This window comes from Giraffa tippelskirchi, chromosome 8, assembly GCF_054371585.1.
Source record: "Giraffa tippelskirchi isolate mGirTip1 chromosome 8, T2T-mGirTip1v1.2.pri, whole genome shotgun sequence".
Classification (NCBI taxonomy): domain Eukaryota; kingdom Metazoa; phylum Chordata; class Mammalia; order Artiodactyla; family Giraffidae; genus Giraffa; species Giraffa tippelskirchi.
Window position 1 is genome coordinate 79,575,128 of NC_137282.1, and position 14,144 is coordinate 79,589,271.

A 14,144-nucleotide genomic window follows, 5' to 3' on the forward strand; every position below is an offset into this window, starting at 1 on the left:
CAGTGAGTCATAATTGTCATGGTCCTAACACCTGTCACTTGAAAAAGAAAAAAATCAGTGTAATCACCAGAGCAGTTGCCTCAGGAATACATTCTTTTAATAATTTGGTTGGAGGAAGTTCAAGAATGCAAGTGATGGGTTAGTTTCAAATGTAGAATGACCGGAGTTGCCCTAAGTGCTGAGCTCTCTGAATTTAAGGACAACAGGGGAGAAAAGAGAAGTTATAATATTATTAACAGCAGAAAATCAAGTTATTGAAGACTCATTCAGTAATGAGTAAAATCAGTTCTGATACCAATCTTTCTGGTCCACAGAAAATATGAAAAAAAAATTATTAGGTTCCGCAACCAACCTATTAGTGATGGGGTTGGCCTGATAAAAAGATAAGAACTGATGGCCTAAAAAACAATGGTCTGGGATTATACCCACCTTTTAAAATACAGACAGATAAAAGATGACTAAGCAGGGAAAGTGTCTTTACATAGTAGGGTAGAGGTTACAGTTGATAGCACACTGCTGGCAATGTTATTTTCTTGTTGTCCATGTTATTAAATTCCTTAAAGGTCATATAGACGATCTAGGTGAAACTAAAACCACAAACCATTTAGATATATATATATATATATATATATATATATAAATAATGTTCCAAGGCAATTCAGTGAGGAAAAGGAAATCTTTCCAACAAATCAGACTGAAATAACTGATTATCAAAAGGGAAAAAAAATCTCAACTCTTACATTCTCTACTACACAAAAATTAACTTGAAATGGATTACAGAACTAAACTGAGTTTTAGTAAGAGTTAAAACTATAAAATTTCCAGAAGAAATCATTAAAGAAAAATCTTAGTTACTTTGGTTAGGCAAAGTTTTCTTAAACTGGATTTAAAAAAAGCATGAAAGTATTTAAAAATTGAGTCTCTTCAAAATTTAAAACTTTTGCTCTTCTGAAGACACCATTAAGAAAATGAAAAGACAATCCACAGGTTAGTATATGACAATATTTGTAAAACATGTATCCACTGAAGGTCTTCCAATCAAAATGTATTTTTAAAACCCTTACAATTCATTAAAAAGAAAACAACAACAACAGAAAGAACAAAGGCTTTGAACAGTCACTTCACCAAAGGAGACACATGGATGAAAACGAGTCACCACATCATTAGTCATCAGGGAAATGCAAATTAAAATCATAATCAAATACCATCATTAATACTCTAAACATTAGATTTTCTAAAATCAAAAAGACTGGCAATGCCCAAGGATTGGTCAAGGGTATGGGGCAACTGAAATGCTCATAAATTTGGATTTCTTAAAGAGTTAAGCATACATTTACCATATGACCCAGAAATTAAAATTCTAAATATTTACTCAAGAAAAAAGAAAATGCATGCTTACACAAAGGCTTGTGCTCATATATTCATAGCAGCTTTCCTCATAATAGCCAAAAAACTGGGAGAAAAATAAATAATCATCAGATGGGGAATGAAATAAAAATATTGTGATACACTCCTGCAAGAAATACTACTCCATAATAAAAAGAAACAGGCTACAGATAAACACACAATATGGATGTGAATCTCTAAAGCATCATACTAGGTAACAGAAGTCAGACCCAAAAAACAAACTATATACTGTATGATCTCATTTATATGAAATTCTGGAAAAGGCAGAACTATAATGAAAGAAAGCAAGTCAGTGATTAACAGGAGCCAAGAAATAGGGAGAGGGGATGGGCTGCAAATGGACACAAGGGAACTTTCTGAGGTGATAGAAATGTTCTATATCACAGTTACGATGACTGTTACACAGCTGTGCATATTTGTCAGACTTCACCAGCTTGTACATTTTGTTCCATGAATTCTATTCTAAAAATCAGTTCTAAGGAGAAACGTTTGATATGTGGAAAGAATTAGCCAATGGTATTTATTGCATTTTTTAAAAAATAACAGTAAAAACTTGGGAATAATGTCTAACTATTGGGAATTTAATTAAATCACAGTATATTTACCAGATGGATTGCTTTGAAGCTTTTAAAAAAATGGTGTTATTGACCATTCCATGTTCGATGCATGAGACAAGGGCTCAGGGCCGGGGCAATGGGATGACCCAGAGGGATGGGATGGGGAGGGAGGTGGGTGGGGGGTCCAGGAAGGGGAACACATGTAAACCCATGGCTGATTCATGTCAATGTATGGCAAAAACTATTACAATATTGTAAAGTAATTAGCCCCCAACTAAAATAAATAAATTTATAAAATAAAATAAAATAAAATAAAAAAATTAAAAAATGGTGTTATTGAATATTTAATAGCACAAAGATATATGATTACTTTAAGGTAGATAACAAAGCAGTATACTCACAGTCCATTTTATTATCCCTTTATGTGATTGTTCCATGGGCATGTGAATATGTATGAGCCTATACATATATTTAGATCTTTCTATACTATTAGGATGCTTCCCTGGTGGCTCAGGGGTAAAGAATCCCTGGGTCAAGAAGATGCCCTGGAGAAGGAAATAGCAACCTGCTCCAGAATTCTTGCCCGGAGAATTCCATGGACAGAGGAGCTGGCAGGCTATAGTCCATGGGGTAGCAAAAGAGTCAGACATGACTTAGAAACTAAACAACAACAAAATATTAGTAGAAAGTTGTTTGTTTTTTTCATTTTATTTGTTTTTTAAGTATCTGATACTGAACATATATTTCCTTTGAGGAAAGAGGGGGAAAAAAGGCAGTATTTTAAAAAACATGTATCTTGTCTTTAAAAGATTTATGGTCTAGAGAAAAAGATATGTAAATAGCATAATACATGGTAGAATGAAATGAGCACCCACGGAAAGTGAGGGACAACCGATTGGGTCAAATATACTTTGTAACCAAACCTGGAACCACTGTTCCCAGCCAACTTCCAGACCATGAGGTTCTATCTGAACCACTGAGCCCACTTTCTTCACTCATGACGATTTACTCTCAAGGAATCCATGACTTCTGACTGCCACTCTAAGCCCCCAGCCCAGTCCACCAGACAAGAGTGTGAATATCTGAACTTCCATTGTGGACTGAGTTCAAGTTCCCTTCCACAACAAGCCAAGGATATACTTGGATACTTGTTGTAGTGTCCTTGAACTGTAGGTCAAGGACAATTCCTAGAAGTCCTCTGGGAATTCCATGATAAAAGATGGCCTGCCTGGGGGAAAGAGCACTTCTAAAAGGTATTGTATGCCCCAATGCCTGGCACACAGGTGCTTAGTAATACTTGTTAATTGTTTAGTGGATATATTGAGAATAAAAGCATGGACTTAAGATTGCTTCAGCTGGTTTTTGCCTTGGCTTAATCAAGGAGGATTTCCTGAAAGAGACGGGATTCTTTGGTTTAAGTAATGTTTACACACTGCCTCCACCCTGGTTGTACTCTTAGGTTTCGGATAATTCCAAGACAGAAATGTCTCCTGCTGACCACTATGATGCCTTCCATCTCACCGGTTAAGATATTTGTAGGCTAAACCTATTTCCAGTATTTTCTGCCAAACTTCCCTGTAGTGTTGAGCAGGGCTGAGCAAGTCAAGAAGCAATGAGCAGTTTGGTCCAAATTCTTCAACTATTTCTCAATATTCTGGATTCACTAAAACCCCAACTACCTGGCAGTTTTGTCTTTCATTTTTCAAACTCAGTTGGTTTTCAACAAAACTGAATCCCTGTAGCTGATGGACTTCTGTTCTAGTCCATCCAAACTTGACTTTGCCAGAACCATCCAGTAATTCTACCTGGAAACCTCCAATGCCCTGTGCTGAAAGGATGGCAGAATGTCCCAATTTACATTCAGACAAACTAAAAGTGAGAAAATCTAAGTGTGGCTAGAGATTACCTAGTGTAATAAAATCCAGATCATGAATCTTAATTTATGGTGTAGGAAAATGAATGCTGTGTTAAGAGTCAGATACTACATCCAAAATCTGCTTTTATGGCCTGATTGATTAAGGCAGGTCACTTAAACTTTCCAAGCCTCAGTTTACCCCTTTCTTGTCTAGGGGAGATGGTTTCTTTTATATGGGTCACTAAGTTGCCTTTAACTCTAACATTTGGTGATTTTATAATGTTCCCTTACAGATGCTTGAGGGAGGCAGTCATTTGGCAAGACATTTTTGCATCCCTGCCTTGTCTCATTGCTTGTCAGAGTGTGCAACAACAATAAATAACCATCGGCTACAAGAAAAGCATGTGTTGGATCGAGCTGGTGTGTCAGTTCTCTGCCTTCTGGAGAGGAAAGAGGAGGCTTTGATGTCAGAATAGGTTCCACATTTTGACCTAGGGACCCCTCAGTTCCAAGTGGACCCCATTGCCAAATATTATTATGCAACAATTATTTACAATGAAAGAAGCATTTCGTACCTCTTTAAAAACTGCCAGAGTTATTTTATTTTAGAAAGAAAGAAAAGTATAATCCCAAAGATGAAATCCCTGATCTGCAAATGGAAAACAGAAAAACAAAAACAAGAGAGCTGGATACCTGCTCTGACACGGTTCCTGTTTAGCAGCAGGCAAGGAACAGGCTCGGTGAAGCAGCCATTCTGTCTGTTAATATAGATTATAATGGAGAAAAGAGACATGAAACACTTGTGTAATCCTACATGGTACCCAAAGGACTGAGGCCTTTCTCTGCTCAGCCCTGGTTTCCAGATCAACCCTCTCCTCAGCCTTTGTGATGGCCTATGAGATTGGTTACATACAAAGTGAAAGTGAAAGTGTCAGTCATTCAGATGTGTCCGACTCTTTGTGACCCCGTGGACTGTAGCCTGCCAGGCTCCTCTGTCCATGGAATTCTCCAGGCAAGAATATTGGAGTGGATTGCCATTTCCTTCTCCAGGGGATCTTCCTGACCCAGGGATTGAACCCGGGTCTCCTGCATTGAAGGCAGACTCTTTACCACTGAGCCACCAGGGAAGACACTTCGCTTCTCCTTCACTAAATGCGCTATTAAAGGTGCAAAGGCCTGCCTCCCTCCACATTCACTCAGCTTCACTGAAACAGAGAGCGTTTTCTGGAACATGTCCTAAGGAACTGTAATCCTGACAAATGAAGTGATCCCTGTACTAATAAACCTGAGACGTGCTGCATAATCTCGCCTTCTCTTGAGATTCATTCACAATATCAAAGGGTCTAAGAAGGTCCACACACAAGATATGGTAGGTTTGTTATTGGCCAGGAAGAACAAGTACTATTGGGCCAAAGCAGCACTTCATTTCTCCGTAAAGACTATCCATATTTCCTGATCCCAAACTTCCCCCCTAACTTATCTCTTCTAGCCATTCCCCTCCATTGGAAATAATGTCTCCTCCTCTGAAGTAGGGCTTCATTTGCACTTATTTCATGCACTGTAAAAGAAAATTTTATTTATTATTCTTTTTGGCTGCACTGAGTCTTCATTGCTGCAGATGAGCTTTCTCTAGTTGCAGAGAGCAGGGGCTACTCTCTAGTTGTGATGCATGGGTTTCTCATTGCACTGGCTTCTCTTGTTGCAGAGCACAGGCTTTAGGGCACCTAGGCTTCAGAAGTTGTGACACAGAGGCTTAGTTGCCAATCTCATGTGGAATCCTCCCAGCCCAGAGATCAAATCTGTATTCCCTGTATTCAGAGGCAGATACTTAACACTGGACCACCAGGAAGTGAAAGTCGTTCAGTTGTGTCCGACTCTTTGTGACTCCATGGACTACACAGTTCATGGAATTCTCCAGGCCAGAATACTGGAGTGGGATGCCGTTCCCTTCTCCAGGGGATCATTCCAACCCAGGGATCAAACCCAGCTCTCCTGCATTGCAGGTGGATTCTTTACCAGCTGAGCCACCAGGGAAGCCCAAGGATACTGGAGTGGGTAGCCTATCCCTTTTCCAGCAGGTCTTCCCGATACAGGAATCAAACCAGGGACTCTTGCATTGCTGGTGGAATTTTTACCAGCTGAGCTACCAGGGAAATCCCCTCATAAATTTTTAAAATTATTTTTTATTTGGACTTCCCTCCGTTGTGGGCCAGTGGTTAAGAATCCACCTCCCAGTGGAGGGGACACAGGTTCAATCTCTGATCTGGGAAGATTCCACATGCCATGGAGCAACTAAGCCCCACAACTACTGAAGCCCAGGGGCTCTAGAACCTGTGCTCTGCAACAAGAGAAGCCACTGCAATGAGAAGCCCATGCAATGCAACCAGACAGTGGCCCCTGCTTTCTGCAAGTAGAGAAAGCCTGTGATCAGTTCAGTTCAGTCGCTCAGTTGTGTCCAACTAGTTGTAACCCCGTGGATTGCAGCATGCCAGGCTTCCCTGTCCATCACCAACTCCTGGAGCTTATCCACACTCATGTCCATCGAGTCAGTGATGCCATCCAACTATCTCATCCTCTGTTGTCCCCTTCTCTTCCCACCTTCAATCTTTCCCAGCATCAGGATCTTTTCAAACGAGTCAGCCCTTCACAAAAGGTGGCCAAAGTATTGGAGTTTCAGCTTCAGCATCAGTCCTTCCAATGAATATTCAGGACTGATTTCCTTCAGGATGGACTGGTTGGATCTCCTTGCAGTCGAAGGGACTCTCAAGAGTCTTCTCCAACACTACAGTTTAAAAGCATCAATTCTTCAGCACACAGCTTTTTCTATAGTCCAACTCTCACATCCATACATGACTACTGGTAAAACCATAGTTTTGACTAGACAGACTTCTGTTGGCAAAGTAATGTCTCTATTTCTTAACATGCTGCCTAGGTTGCTCATAGCTTTTCTTCCAAGGAGTAAGCGCCATTTAATTTCATGGTTGCAGTCACCATCTGCAGTGATTTTGGAGCCCCAGAAAAATAAAGTCAGCCACTGTTTCCACTGTTTCCCCATCTATTTGCCATGAAGTAATGGGACCAGATGCTGTGATCTTAGTTTTCTACATGTTGAGTTTTAAGCCAACTTTTTCACTTTCCTCTTTCACTTTCATCAAGAGGCTCTTTTATTCTTCTTCATTTTCTGCCATAAGGGTGGTTTCATCTGCATATCTGAGGTTATTGATATTTCTCCTGGCAATCTTGATTCCAGCTTGTGTTTCATCCAGTCCAGCATTTCTCATGATGTACTCTGCATATAAGTTAAATAAGCAGGGTGACACTATATAGCCTTAATGTACTCCTTTCTGATTTGGAACCTGTCTTTTGTTCCACGTCCAGTTCTAACTGTTGCTTCTTGACCTGTATACAGCTTTGAGGTACTCCTTTCCAATTTGGAACCAGTCTATTGTTCCATGTCCATTTCTAATTGTTGCTTCTTGACCTACATACAGATTCCTCAGGAGGCAGGTAAGGTGGTCTGGTACTCCCATTTTTTAACAATTTCCCACAGTTTGTTGTGATCCACACAGTCAAAAGCTTTGGGATAGTCAATAAAGCAGAAGTAGATGTTTTTCTGGAACTCTCTCGCTTTTTCAATGATCCAGAGGATGTTGGCAGTTTGATCTCTGGTTCCTCTGTCTTTTCTAAATCCAGCTTGAACATCTGGAAGTTCGCGATCCACATACTGTTGAAGTCTGGCTTGAAGAATATTGAGTATTACTTTGCTAGTGTGTGAGATGAGTGCAATTGTGCGGTAGTTTGAGCATTCTTTGGCATTGCCTTTCTTTGGGATTGGAGTGAAAACTGACTTTTTCCAGTCCTGTGGCCACTGCTGAGTTTTCCAGATTTGCTGGCATATCAAGTGCAGCACTTTCACAGCATCACCTTTGAGGATTTGAAATAGCTCAACTGGAATTCCATCACCTCCACTAGCTTTGTTTGTAGTGATGCTTTCTAAGGCCCACTTGACTTCACACTCCAGGATGTCTGGCTCTAGGTGAGTGATCACACCATCGTGATTGTCTGGGTCGTGAAGAACTTTTTTGTACAATTTTTCTGTGTATTCTTGCCACCTCTTCTTAATATCTTCTGCTTCTGTTAGGTCCATACCATTTCTGTTCTTTATTGTGCCCATCTTTGTATGAAATGTTCCCTTGGTATCTCTAATTTTCTTGAATAGATCTCTAGTCTTTCCCATTCTATTGTTTTCCTCTATTTCTTTGCATTGATCACTGAGGAAGGCTTTCTTATCTCTCCTTGCTATTCTTAAGACCTATTCTAATTGCCAGTACATTGCAAAAGAGCAGATTTCTCATTCTTCAGTCTTTACCAGAGAAGAACTTGTGTGTGTGAGTTGCTCAGTCATGTCTGAATATTTGCCACCCCATGGACTGTAGCCTGCCAGGTTCCTCTGTCCATGGGATTCTCCAGGCCAGAATACTGGTGTGGGTTGCCATCCCCTTCTCCAAGAAGACCTTGTACATGAGAGCAACCTATACATGTTTGATTAAATGGATCAATCAGTCTAGTAGCTAGCATCTTCTAAATATCCATATCATCACTGGAAAATAACAATGGAATGTAGGTGAATTCTGAAAATCACTAAAGAAAAAAAAAAAAACAGTGCTATACTCAAATCTAAAGTTGGAGGGACTTCCCTGGCAGTCTAGTGGTTAAGATCCTTTGCTTCCACTGTAGAAGGCACGGGTTCGATCCCTGGCTGAGGAACTAAGATTCCAATGATTGTGCCATGTGGCCAGAAGAAAACAAAAAATGCAAGAAAAATTTCAGGAATTCCCTGGTGGGTCCAATGGTTAGGACTTGGCACTTTCACTCCTAGGACCCAGATTCAATCCTTGGTAAGCGAACTAAAATCCCACAAGCCAGGCAGCATGGCAAAAATAAAAATAAAAAAAGCAGAAGTTGGGGAAATGAAAATATTAACACTAAAGGCAGAACTGCCAAATGTCTCTCCTCTCTTCACTCACTAATTCAATTACGGAAAAGCTGGATATCATCACTCTTTCTTCTTTAGGTCTAGAAACATGCTTCATAGTCATGCAATTTACTTACCATAATTAAACTCAATTTATGTAGGCTCAATATTCAGAGAACTACAGTATTAAGGTCTCTGTTGCTAAACTTTATTAGAATGCTGTTTGTTTTAGTTAATTTTATATTCTTGGTATTTAAAAAATGCTAAATAAAAGAATCACATAGATGATCAATTTGGAAACAATTTTAGTTTCATAAAATGTACCTAATATTAAAACCAGATTGATAGAATTAGGTCAGTGTTTGGAAGATGGGAGAAATAAGTATTGATTGCTAGGGAACAAATATGAATAAGATAAAGTCTCCATGGGCTTCTCTGGTGGCTCAGTGCTAAAGAATCTGTCTACCAACATAGGAGACATGGGTTCAATCCCTGGTTTGGAAAGATCCCACATGCCGCAGGACAACTAAACTTGTGTGCCACACCTACTGAACCTGTGCTCTAGAGTCCAGGAACTGCAACTACTGAGCCCATGTGCCACAACCACGAAGCCCCAGTGCTCTAGAGTCTGTGCTCCACAAGAGAAGCCACACAATGAGAGCCTGCCCATCACAACTGGAGAAAGCCTGAGTGCAGCAACAAAGAACCAGCACAGCTAAAAGTATATAAAAAATAAATAAAATTACAAAATGATAAATAAATAAAATCTCTGCCTTCCTGAGGCTCATTATATAGTTGTAGTTGTTGTTGTTTTGTCCCTAAGTTGTGTCCAACTCTTTTGCGATCCCATAGACTGTAGTCTGCCAGGCTCCTCTGTCCATGGGATTTCCCAGGCAAGAATACTAGAGTGGGTAGCCATTTTCTTCTCCAGAGGATCTTCCTGACCCACTAGACCCACCAGGGAATTCCTGAAATTTTTCTTGCATTTTTTTTTTTTCTTTTGGCCATGTGGCACAACAAGGATCTTAGTTCCTCAACCAGGGATCAAACCCATGCCTTCCTGACTCCCATCTCCTGCATCAGCAGGCAGGTTCTTTACCACTGAGCCACCAGGTAAGCCCTACCATGTAATAGGGCTTCTCAACCTCAGCACTATTGATATTTTGGGCCAAAAAATTATTTGTTGTAAGAAGCTGTCCTGCAGATTGTAAAATGTTTAATGGCATCCTCTGCCGACATCCACTAATGCCAGTTGCACTTCCTTAATTTTGAGAAGCAAAAATGTCTAGTCCTTGTTATATATATCTCCTAGGAAATAAAATTTCCCCAGTGTAGAATTATTGTCATGCAGGAAGAGATGCTTAAAATTGCACAGATTTCAGCATTGTCTTTTGACTACCAGTTCACATTTAACAATACTATTGGAGGTAAGAAATGTAGAAAACCTTGAGTTAATTATAAACTGAGTCCCAAACACAACAAACAGTAAGTGTTTGATATTAATTTCCCTATTCAAAGATGAATAGAATAAAAGACAGAATATTTGTACTTTCTAAGGGCTTGAATCAGCCTCTAAGTATTCATTAATTGAGTTCTTTGCATACAGCATTAGTTAAGCATTAGGAAGATAGACGTTATATAGTTCTATAAACAATAAAAATCTCCTTGAGCAGCAGAAGTAATAGAATTAAATTAAAAGTCATCTTAGAAATTATCTACCTAATCCCGTTTTTTATATGAGAAAAATAAGACCCAGAAAAGTGAGAAAGGCATTATGACCTAAGGACATCTACCTAGTAAATAAACTTGGGCTAAAACATAAATGTCTTGACTACTACTCAGTAATGTGGGGCAATACCAGTTATACAGTCCATGGAATACTCCAGGCCAGAATACTAGAGTGGGTAGCCGTTCCCTTGTCCAGGGGATCTTCCCAACCCAGGGATAGAACCCAGGTCTCTCACATTATAGGCGGATTCTTTACCAGCTGAGCCACCAGGGAAGCCAAGGACACCTACCTAGTAAATGAACTTGGGCTAAAACATAAGTGTCCTGACTCCCACTCAGAAACGTGGGGCAATACCAATTATTTTGCCTGCATGCTCAGTTGTGTTCAATTCTTTGCGACCCTATGAACAGTAGCTGGCCAGGCTCCTCTGTCCATGGAATTCTCCATGCCAGCATACTGGAATGGGTTGCCATTTCCTCCTTCATGGAATCTTTCTGACCCAAGGATCAAACCCACATCTCCTGCGTTGGCAAGCAGGTTCTTCACCACTGTCCCACCTGGAAAGCCTGACTAGTTAACTGCTAAATAGAGAAAGATTCCAAGTGCTGGAGGTAATCAGAGTGAAAGGAAACTCAGTAATGGCTGAAATAGTTAGAGAAGGCAGCAAAGAAGAGGAGGGACTCAGGCCAGGCCTTGAAGATTACAGGTGGCTTCAGGGAAGGGCCAGTGATATTTTCCCCATGGCCTTGGTGCCAAGCTGGGAATGACATGAGAGGATATGGAGAGGAAAGACAGCATCTGATATGAGCCAGGAACTGAGTTCATGCAAGGAAAACCAAAAATCAGATTTGGGATCATTTTCAAAATATTTCTGAGGAATCCCAGACTACCTTCCTTTCTGGGACTGTCCCAATTTTTGTTCTTCGATCTCCAACTGTGAGCACCCTACTGGCCCATACAGGGCCCTTGGGACCAGCTTTACTAGAGGTAGAAGGCATCCCCAAGTTTTCAAGCACCCTTGAAACTTCCCAGCACCCAAAGTTATCATCTTCATGATTCAAATTATGAACTCAAAAAAATACACACCAAAGCACTAGGAACAGAAACAATCCTTGTGCTTCTAAAACTGAAACTTTCATCACCTCTTTCCCTTTGGTATTTGATCTTGAACATTGGAATGGACTTGATTCCTTTTGCCTTACGCAAGCTAAATTTCCCCTCTGAATCAAGGGATGAGTCTGGCATCAGTGAATGGATTATGTAAGTCATAAGAAAAGTGAACCTGATTATACAGTTATATAAAGCTGAATTATTGCAATACCATAAACAAATAAACCCCAAGCATGAAAATTTCATCAAAACCTGAAAAAGATTCATGACAAGACGTTTTCAGGAAAGAACAGAGTCAGCTCACTAATATTGTCAGCTTCTCAGGAGGATTACTGGGAGAAAGGAAAAAGAGAGAGAAGCCATATCTCACCCTTTAAATTCATTAAGCATGGAGATGATCGTTCTAATGTGTGTGTTCATAGGGGACATGCACATTTCTCATGCGGAAAATGAGAGAAAGAGACATTCCAAGACAAAGGAGTAGCATTGATTTCAGAAGGAAAAAGTGAAGAAGGTAGCTGATGATGTTGTTGTTGTTCAGTTGCTCAGTCACGTCCAACTCTTTGTGATCCCATGGACTGCAACACGCCAGGCTTCCCTGTCCTTCACCATCTCCTGGAGCTTGCTCAAACTCATGTCCATTGAGTTGGTGATGCCATCCAATCATCTCATCCTCTGTTGTCCCCTTCTCCTCCTGCCTTCAATCTTTCTTTTCCCAGCTTCTGGGTCTTTTCCAAAGAGTTGGCTCTTCGCATCAGGTGACCAAAGTACTGGAGCTTCAGCCTCAACTTCAGTCCTTCCAATGAATATTCAGGGTTGATTTCCTTTAGGATTGACTGGTTTGATTTCCTTGCAGTCCAAGGGACTCTCAAGAATCTTCTTCAACATCACAGTTCAAAAGCATCGATTCTTCAGTGCTCAGCCTTCTTTATGGTCCAACTCTCACATCCATACGTGATTACTGGAAAAACAATAGCTTTGACTAGATGGACGTTTATTGGCAAAGTAATGTCTCTGCTTCTTTTACACACTGTCTAGATTTGTCATAGTTTTTCTTCCAGGGAGCAAGCATCTTTTAATATCATGGCTGCAGTCAGCATCTGCAGTGATTTTGGAGTCCAAGAAAATAAAGTCTCTCACTGTTTCCATTGGTTCCCCACTATTTGCCATGAAGTGATGGGACCAGATGCCATGATCTTAATTTTTTGAATGTTGAGTTTTAAGCCACCTTTTTCACTCTCCTCTTTCACCTTCATCAAGAGGCTCTTTAGTTCCTCTTCACTTTCTGCCATAAAGGTGGTGTCATCTGCATATCTGAGGTTACTGATATTTCTCCTGGCAATCATGATTCCAGCTTGTGCTTCACTCAGCCCAGCATTTTACATGATGTGTTCTGCATATAAGTTAAATAAGCAGGGTGACAATATACAGCCTTAATGTACTCCCTTCCCAATTTTGAATCAATCCATTGTTCCATGTAGTTCTAACTGTTGCTTCTTGATCTCCATACAGGCTTCTCAGGAGGCAGATAAGGCAGTCTGGTACTCTCATCTCTTTAAGAATTTTCCACTGTTTGTTGTGATCTACACAAAGACTTTAATGTAATCAATGAAGCAGAAACCTGATATAGCTCAGGTTTAAAAAAAAACAACAATTGTTGAGAAGCAAGTACAGCTCCAATGCAGCTCTTAACTACTACTGTCGCCAAGTGATAACCAAGGTGAATAAGGTAGTACAGTCTTTCTCCCACTTTCTCAGGTATTTCTCAGGCAAAAGAGGCCACTAAGGCATTGAGGTGATTTTGCCTACTGTTCAAGCCTTCTAAACATATTGTCTGAGGGGAACCAACTGTGTAATTACTTTTCTCTCTTAGAACCAAATTTCAGTTCTATGGAAAAAGTTTGGCGGTGAAATCAGGACACACATCCAGAGAAGACATCACTGTGTTTATTTCAGATATCATTCTAAACTTCTGTCTGAGTCCAGTGAAGGGAGAACTATAGGCAGAAGCTGTAGGAGGTGTTTGTAAAGGGACTCCATGTGGTGTGGGGACCTACTCAGCAAGGCATTGATGTCCTGGATGACACAGTGTGGCACCGAGCTAGGAAACGGAGCCTCCTCTACACCTTTGTGTGATGCATCCTTCCAATAACGTGAGAACTTTGGGAAGCATGAGGAGAATGCACTGTTAGTGGGTCAACAGCTTCCTCGGAAAGAGGAGCAGTAGTAGCAGCAGCTGGGACACTGCTGGGGCATGTCCCTCCAGGAGACCTTGTTCACACCTCAATAAATACTTGTGAGCAGCCTCTGTGCCAGTCTTTCTTCTACATTTGGGGGATATTGAAAGAAGCAAGGACAGAAGAAAGCAATAAGAGAAATAGAACAGCCCACGAGAAACCATTGGCACTCATTTGGAATATCCCACAGACTCCCAGAGATAACTCAGGTGAAGTGGAGCTGGAGGGCTACAGTTGAAGGCTGGAACTCTGCAGATGGGGATATAATCTAGTT